The following is a 9,469-nucleotide window of genomic DNA, read 5'->3' as shown; positions in this document are numbered from 1 at the left end:
GTTGGAAGGTGCCTCTGGGGAGCTCCCCTTCCATGGCATCTCTGAGGAGGGGCACAGTGAAACAGAGTCAGCGAGGCTGAAGGCAGAGACATCGATATGGAGCTATCATAGGCAAATGTCCTAGGGAGGGGAGCTGAGAAGGGTAGCCTCCCTGTGCTGAGTATCTCACATGCAGGCTCCCCTACTTTTTTTTTCTTTCTTATTAATTATCCCAGAAGCTGAATCAACAATGCTGAGTTATAAAGTCAGAAGGCACCAACACCAGGGCACTGATCATAGCAGAACATAGTGCACATACTCTGCTGGGAACGAGCTCCTCTAATCTTCGAGACAACCCAGGGAGCAGGTATTATTTTTATCAGCCCCATTCTACAGATGGGGAAACTGGCTCAGAGAGATAAAGATATCATTCCTGCCTGGGGTCATGTAACTACCCAGTGAAGAAGCCAGGATTTGCAAACCAGGTCTGTCCCATGACAGGGCTCACACTCTTCCTCACTGCATGGTAGGTTTTAAACATTCTCATGCCTACTATGAAGCAAAAGATATTTAGATGAGGTGGTGGGATAGGAATCTATACATGTGATAAAATATCACTGAATTATAGTTTGTTCATGAAAATGAACAACTGAAAATTCATGCATGCATTCATACATACATACATACATACATACATATGTACATACATACATATGTATAGAAATATCCTCTTGTGGGGCGCCTAGGTTAAGTGACCGACTCTAGATTTCAGCTTGGGTCATGATCTCACAGTTCGTTAGTTTGAGCCCCACATGGGGCTCTGTGCTGACAGTGCGGAGCCTGCTTGGGATTCTCTCTCTCTGCCCCTCCCCCACTCATGCCCACTCTTGCTCTCTCGCTCCCTCTCAAAACAAATAAATAAACTTTTAAAAAAAGAAATACCCTGTTGAAAATATAGGGCCAAGGTGGGTGTGAGGAGACTCTAGATAGTTCCAAGCCAGTAAAGAACAGCACAAGAACATTAATAGCACAGTAGTAGCCTTCCTCCCAAACCTAAGAAGGGTGAAATACCATAGCCGACCCTTTAACTTTGGGGTAATTTTGTTTTAAGGAAACCCAAGTTTTTCAGCCTCACCTGTCTATAGAGGGGCTTCCAACTACAAGTGTCATCCATATTTCACCAGTGTTTGCCCTCACTGGCTATTACAGAACTTCTACCCAACCCCAAGTCCTACTGAGTGATTGCTGGGGACCTCTGGAGGCTTCCCGCACAAGCCTGCTTGTGTTGTCCACTGTGTCCTGCTCACTGCCTCCCGTCTGCCTCACAGGGGCCCCTCCAGCAGGTGTGAAGTCTACAGGGCATGGACCCAAGAAGCCACCTCCTGATATCGGCAAACCCAACCAACTCCTCCAGACTGCCCTGGCCTGAAGGCTCTCAGCATTTCATGAAGTAGGAGGGCAGATGCCTCTCCCAGCCACACTTGGTCACCAGAACAGGGCAGCCCATGCCCAGCAGAGCTCTTCTCTCCACTGAGAGAGTCAGAGAAGAATACAGGGTTCTGAGACACAAATACAGTCCTAGTAGGAACTACCATTTACTGAACATTTACTGTGTGCCAGGACCTGTGCCGAGCAGTTCCTGTGGGCAGACTCATTTAATTCTAACAGCTAGGTTGGCTGCTGTAACAAAGAGACCCAACAGTAACCCAGTGGCTTAAAGAAGTTCCAAGTCTCTTTCTTTCTCATATAACATCGGAGAGAGGCACTTTGGTCAGGAGGCAGCTCTGCTTCAGGCAGAGAGTCAGTGACCCGGGTTCCCTCCATTCCCCAAGACGTGGTCCTGATCCTTATGGGGGCAGCTGCTGCTGTGTCTGTTTGCAGCCAGGAAAAAGGGCCTGGCAGCCCCCTACGTCGCTCCACCCACATTCTGCTGGTGGAAACTTCATCACCCGGCCTCAGCTAACTCCAGGGATCCTGGGAAACAAATGGGTGCCCAACACAACTCTTTTAGAGTAAAAAGAAGGAAATATGTTCTGGTGGACAGCTGTCAGCCTGCTCTACTCTCTCTCACACTTACGCCCAAAGATGCTCAGATGGATAAATGCTCACCCTTAGGTGATAGCTATCTGATCTGAAAAACTAATTTTAGCCATTAAGGTAGAGCTGAATCCCTTTCAGATAAAATGTGTGTTTCGCATGTTTTATTAACAAGGATCTAATGAAGAGGCAAGACTTAACCCAGAGATATAGCTCTAACAAGGGTGGGGATTGGGACAGACCTTTTCAAGTGGCAGCACAGTGCATGTTTTAGAACAAAGAGACTTGGATGTGAGTCTGTCCAGGGCCTTCACTTAGGAAGAAGATCACTGAACCTCCCAGCCTTCAGTTCTCTGCAGAAGAGGATCCAAGAAGATAATGAATTATCTTGGCCAAGTGAGCTGAGAAGGGCTGTCATGCCTAGGATTATTTTAGTCTGAGGGGACCCGCACATCTTACCACCAAAGCTGCTTTTTGGGAAGGTCAGAGGTGTCCCTTCTCAAAGTCTGGGCTTGGGATGAACAGGTCTCCAAAGGTGAGCCTGAAAGAGCTTGGCAGTATCTCTCCCCTGTGTGTGCGTGTGTGGCTGCTTCAGCCAGTTGGGCGGCTAGTCATTTATTCACATGGATGGCTTGATTTTTGATTGAGTTAACAAGTACTCATTGGACACAATTTCCTGAAGGCCTGCAGTAAATTGGATGCTATATAGGTATATGGGAACCCTATAAATTTTTACAACCCCGCATTCTTCAAATATTGGGATAGTATAAGATAGCTGAGGAAGAAGGGGAGGGAAGAGCAAACACTAGAGATGGAAGGGCCATGGGGAGGCAGGCGGGAGGAGAGGGAAGGTTGGTCGGTTCTTCCTGTTTCCAAGCACCAATGAGTGTGTTTGCCAATGAGAATGAACCGGCCCATTGTGCAAACTACTAAGATACGAAATCTGGCCTCGTCTGAGTGCTTCTTAAGTGCCAGGCACTATGCTAAGTGTTTTCTCTACACTATTTCGTTTAATCCTAACAACACTGAAGACTGGCACTATTATTGTGGCACTATTGCTAGCCCATTTTACGGATGCAGAAACAGAGGCAGACAGATGTTAAGCAACCCACTCAAGGTCACACAGCTAGTAAATGGCAGGTTCAGGTTTGCAACCCAGGCCTGTCTGATTCCCGATACTGTACCCTAACCACTGTGGCTGACTTCCACTTGTTAGCTATAGGCTTCAGTCTTCTCATTTGTCAAATAGGACCACTACACCCAGCTCTGTTTGCCTTACGGTGTTGTTGTAAGGATCCACTGAAAAGGATTGCCAACGAGTTCTGTAAATTTACAGAGCCTTATGAAAAAGGATTAACCAGCATTGCTCCAAGTTTTGCTAAGATTATTTTACTTTAGAGAACAAAACAGTCAAGAGTAGCAAGATTAAAATAAGCCTCCTGTACTCATAAACAATTTTGGAGGAAGGATGTTGTTGACTCGCCTGGCAGAGAACAGTTCCAAGACCTGAGAGCCCAGAGTTGTTTTTACCCCTGACCACCTCATCAGAACATCTAGGAATCAATGACACAACCATCATGTTATGACAACTCTCAACGAGACGTGTAAAGAGCCCCTTGTGGAAAGGAAGTGAGACCCTGACTAATAACCATCCCTGACTGGTAAGCCACATGAATGGGTTCACTGTGGAAGTGGATCCTCCACCTCCGGTCAAACCTTCAGATGACGCAGCCTCAAGAGAGACCCTGAGCCAAAAGCTGCTCCTGAATCCCTGACTGATAGAAACTGTGAGAGATAATAAATAATTATTGTGTTAAGCCACTAAGTTTGGGGGTAATTTCTTACACAGCAATGGATAACTGATAAATAGTCTATGCTATCTCATGGCTTAAGTATAAAGTTAAGGGATAGTAATCCAAATTCTTGATTCCAAGAAAGAAAAACCAATTCTGGAAAATGTTAGCCAAGAGGAAATTTTCTGGGAGGGTCTATTGGTAACCTGGGTTTGGAAAAAGGAAGAGCCAGGTAGCCACAGTTCCATGGCTCTGAAAAGCCATTAACCATCCCACACATCCTGTCTTAGTTCAGGCTGCTGACAGAATACCAGAATATAACGGAATACCACAGATTAGGGGGATTAAACAACACGTGTTTGACTCTCACAGTTCCAGAGGCTGAAAGCCCAAGATCAAGGTGCTGACAATTCGGTGTCTGCTGAGAGTTCTCTTCCTGGTTTCAGATGGCCATCTTCTTGTGGTATCCTCACATGGTGGATAACAGAGAGAGGGGAAGCAAGATCTCTTGTGTCTTTTAAGGGCACTAAATCCATTCATGAGATCTCCACCATCATAACCTAGTTACCCCCCAAATCCCACCTCCTAATACCATCACATTGGGAGTTCAGATTTCAACATATGAATTTCAGGGGGACACAAACACTCAGTTCATAGCACATCCTCAGTCTACTCTCTTGGGCTTCAATGTCTGGAGTGATAGTGGCATGGATCATGTCCCAGAGAATGGAACCATGTTCTGCTTTGATGACATCAAATAAGTTGAAAAGAGTTCATTAAAGGAAAGAAACCAAGGCTGAATTGTGGGTGGGGGGGGGGGTCACCTGATCTGTTCTCAAAGGGGACTATCCTTTTTTTTTTTTTTTTTTGCTGTGATTGAATTTTTTTATTTTTTTAATATAATTTATTGTCAAGTTGGCGAACATACAGTGTATACAGTGTGCTCTTGGTTTTGGGGGTAGATTCCCGTGATTTATCACTTACATACAACACCCAGTACTCATCCCAACAAGTAGCCTACTCAATGCCCATCGCCCATTTTTCCCTCTCCCCCACCGCCCCCCATCAACCCTCAGTTTGTTCTCTGTATTTAAGAGTCTCTTATGGTTTGCCTCCCTCCCTTTCTGTTTGTAACTACATTTTTCCCCCTTCCCTTCTCCCATGGTCTTTGGGGAAGTTTCTCAAGTTCCACATATGAGTGAAAACATATGCTGTCTCTCTGACTGACTTATTTCACTTAGCATAATACCCTCCAGTTTCATCCATGTTGCTGCAAATGGCAGGATTTCATTCTTTCTCATTGCCAAGCAGTATTCCATTGTATATATAAACCACATCTTCTTTATCCATTCATCACTTGATGGACCTTTAGGCTCTTTCCACAAATGGACTATTGTTGAAAGCACTGCTATAAAGTCTGGGGTACATGTGCTCCTATGAATCGGCACCCCGTATCCTTTGGATAAATTCCTAGTAGTGCTATTGCTGGGTCACAGGGTAGTTCTATTTTCAATTTTTTGAGGAAACTCCACACTGTTTTCCAGAGTGACTGCACCAGTTTGCCTTCTCAAGGGGGAATATACCTGACTCATATCTGAGAAGCTTAGCCCAGAAAGAAGGGGGTAATCATAGGCAGAAAGGACAGTACAGACACACAAAAAAAAGATCTTCCAGAAATTGAAGCTTCTAAGAGCTCAGGTCATGTGGCTGAAAGTGGTCCACTTCTTCCACCTACCCACAGATGGCTCCTTCAGCCAGAGCTCAAAAATCTCAACTTTGGGGAAGCCTCATGGGTAGGTACATGATGGGCACAAGCAAAATGTAGATGTTTTCCTGACAGCTTTCCAAAATAACCAATGCCACCACTGGGTCGGTCCCCTTCTCCGTCACACACTCTCCTCATGTTTTGTGGGATTCCCAGGGACAGAATGGCTGGCCCTTCCCTGGATCAGGTGTTAGGCCCTTCTCTATCTCCATTCTTACTTTCTATCCCACTAAGGAATTTTCTACAATCCTATATTTAACCACTTACCATTTCCCAAATATTTTTCTCAATTTTATGATTGCATCTTTCCTGGTTTGTTAGGAAAACAAATCTATTCCCACCTGGCCAATAGCTAATTTAAAGCATAATCCTGTCCTCAGGCTAATGTCTTTATGACACTCTGACACTAACTGGCTAGTATTGATGTTAGCTTTTTTTGGGCCAAGAGCCATACATTTCTACCAACAAGAACTTAGCATAGGCTAGAATAAGGCCAGTATAAGGAAGATTAACTACAAATAGGCAAATAAATGAGGGACCACCATGATTCAAAGCACATAATAACTAGTCAAATACGTATTAAGTAGATGAATAAACATACCTGTGTAAGGCTCTAAAAAGGATGAATAAGGATGACAGTTCTCATAAAAGAGTATTACAAAGCTTTTGTATTTCAAAGACCAACAAATTTTTTTGTTTTGTTTTTTAAATAGGGAAAGGAAAAATCAACAAAGGATTGCTACCTTTTTATTTTTCCAAGTAAGGACATTTTCATAAAACTATCATCTCTATTACTACTCTCTCATGAGATAATAGACTCTTTGACATCAGCAAAGAAGGAAGGGTGTAATCACCGAATGAAGGACAGTCTTTCCAGAGACAGGATCATCGGCACGTTAGATAGGGGTCTTAATTGTACATTATAGTCTCCCTCTAGCTAGTTTAAGCACAAAACGATGTATTACAGAGTCTAGATAGTCCACAGAATCATTGGAAGAGCTGAATGACTTCCAGTATTGATGCCCCACACCACACCAGAGAACCAGGCCACTGAGGAATCTACCAAATCTACCAGCAGCTGCCACAACAGGTGGGTCCTGGAGCCCCTCGGTGCCTCAGTATAACCACCATCCCCATGTTCTATTCAACTCCCAACATTATCCAATGGCAAATCAAAGCCTTGCATGAGTTCAGCTAATTGGCAAAACCTAAACGTACCACATCCCTGGATCTCCATCTGCCAAGGTGTCTGGGAAACATATGTTCAATTTTCAGCCTCTGCAGTTACAGGACGGCATGTGGGGCTATAGAAGGTACGGAATAAATCAATTTGCCACTGTTGGTGAGCTTTGGTGGCATACTCATGAAACGCGTCAAGGTTTGATGCTAGACCACAGAATCAAATTTGGGCATGAAAGCCATCCTGAGGGATGTGTGCAGTCATGCTTTATTGAGAAGGCCCTTAAGGTCAACAGACTCACACTGGCACTGTGACTCTTCTCATAAAGAGAGTTTGCTGCCTGGAACCATAGCATTAACCACACCATAGTGGATATCTGTTGTATTCATGGCTGCCCATCGCCTTTCGGGTAGCTTTCTTCCACATTTGGGAATATCTGCTTGTAATGAATCCCATCTCTCCAATAGGAAAGTCAGAATTCAAATTTCCAGACTCCTTTGCAGCTAGGGTTCAGCAAATGATCTGAGCTCTGCCAGTCCTGATGTCCCCACTTGAGATCTGATGTGGAAAAGGGTAGCGCAAAGAAGCGAGGAGCACGTGGAGCTTCCACATGTACTGACATGAACAGCAGCAGAAGCTCAGCCTTCAGGGGTGGTGGTAAGGTCTGACTCCCAGCTCAGAAGCGGCGGTGGTGCTGGTAGAAGTGGCTGCTACCTAGTGCTCAGTCATAGCACCCACAGCAATGCCAGTCTCCCCCCGTGGGATGGTCCTACGGCACGGTTTAGGGGATCATTCCTAGAAACCTTACCTCAGTCCTATTTCTCGGCCCTCCAATGACTTTATCCTTCAGAATAAAATCCCTCGTCTATAATCCCCTGCCAGAGTGGATGCTGCTGTAAGCAACTGTGGAGCGACCTGTTGTGCTGGGTGAGCCACGAACACCCAACTCTGAACCCATGGCCTCTCTACCTTTCCTGCAGCAGACGGTGTCTACCTAGGCCTCGTCCCCCACCTTCTTCTTGAGTCACGTGCAGAGAGGGTGGGGGGAAAAGTGTCCTTTCTCTCTGACTCCCCCCATCCCAGGGGCTCCTACTGCCCAAGCATGCTCTTTTTCATCGAATTTGGTAACACTTTGTGTGGGCAGGTATTCAGTAAATGTTTGAGGAACGATTTAACGACCGGTTAAGCACACTATAAAGTTATGCCCAGGTGGTTCCACAATCCGGACCTGTGCTATTCATGACAGTATCCACTAGCTGCACATAGCTACTGAGCACTTGAAATGTGGCTAGTACAACTCAGGAACTGAAGTTTTATTTTATTTTATTTCAGTTGACTTAAATTTTAAAATTTATATCCAATTCCATTTTTGGAAAACTTTTAGCTTGTTGAACGTGTTATGTAAAAGTACTTTTTCAGCACTAGATTTTATGAAGGCTAAATATAGATCAAATGTTTCCAGGAAAAATTTAGCACGTGTTCAATACACATCGAGATGCGCTGTGATTGTAAACTACCTACCAGATTCCAAATACTTTATGAAAAAAAGGATGCAAAATATGCCATTAATATTTTCATATTGATTACATGTGGAAATTATAATATTCTGGACATGTTAGTTTAAACAAAATATATTATTAACACTGATTCACCTGTTTCCTTTTACATTTTTTCATATGTGACTATTAGAAAACACAGAATTAAATATGTGGCTTTCTATTAGTTTTCTGTCAGACAGCACAAATCTGTACATTGGTGTCAGTGTCACTCAGCAGGCAGATGGGGTGTCGAGGACACAGTTTACCTCTGAGCACTGGGGCCTCTAACCCTGTAGACCTGGCCAATCCTTGCAGCTCATTCCCCTGCCAGCTGTAAACCCAAAAGAAGGAAGTTTAGGCACGGGCCCTACAACATGCGTGAGAGCAGAAGTCACAAGTTTGGTGTTTTAGGAACCAGGCAGGTGGCCTACTAGGAAAAGGGCCAGAGGTAAGGCCACAAGCAGTGACCAGTTGCGCTATTTATAGGCCATACACAAAGAAAAATTCCCCAAGTGGATATCCCTGGGTCACCAGTGAGCCATCCCTGCACAGGCCCTTGGAATCAAAAGGAGGCCCTGAGCCTCAAACATGGTCGCTTCATCCACGGGTGAAGAGTCTGAAGCCAGAGCAGAGAGAGCTGTGCTAAATGGCACTCAAGCATGGACTGAGCGCTAAGTCTCCTAACGCCCCCGGAACATGCCAGCTCTCAGCTTTGGGTGCTGGCAAAAACACACCAAGCAGGTCCGATTTAAGAAAGGAAGAATCCACCCTCCAGGGATGGGGCTGCCTGCCACCCACCTGTAGATTTCCAAGCTCCTTTTTCCAGGCACTGCAAGTACCAGCCCATTCTGAGGAATTAGAGCGGGGGCCAGAGGCATCCTGTCCCAGCACAGAAACCCCCGTGACTTTGATGCACCAGAAGACTTGAAACTCTTAAAATTATTTGTTCCAGGGTAGGGAGGAACACAAGATAAAGATGCCTTGGGCTGACGTGGAGAGTAAGGAAGAGACATGGGAGAAAAGGAGGAAGCCCTACCCGGATTCCAGGACAGACAGTTGCTTCTGAGCCAAGAAGTGGGGAAGGCCGAGGCACCAACCAAAAGGGTGGAACACCAAGCAAGAGGGAAGAGGTGAAGGGGCCCCACCCTGCAGGTTCACTTCTAACAGAAAGGGAAGA

The sequence above is a fragment of the Acinonyx jubatus genome, chromosome B2 (assembly GCF_027475565.1).
Source record: "Acinonyx jubatus isolate Ajub_Pintada_27869175 chromosome B2, VMU_Ajub_asm_v1.0, whole genome shotgun sequence".
In the NCBI taxonomy this organism is placed as follows: Eukaryota; Metazoa; Chordata; class Mammalia; order Carnivora; family Felidae; genus Acinonyx; species Acinonyx jubatus.
This window is presented reverse-complemented; position numbering follows the sequence as displayed.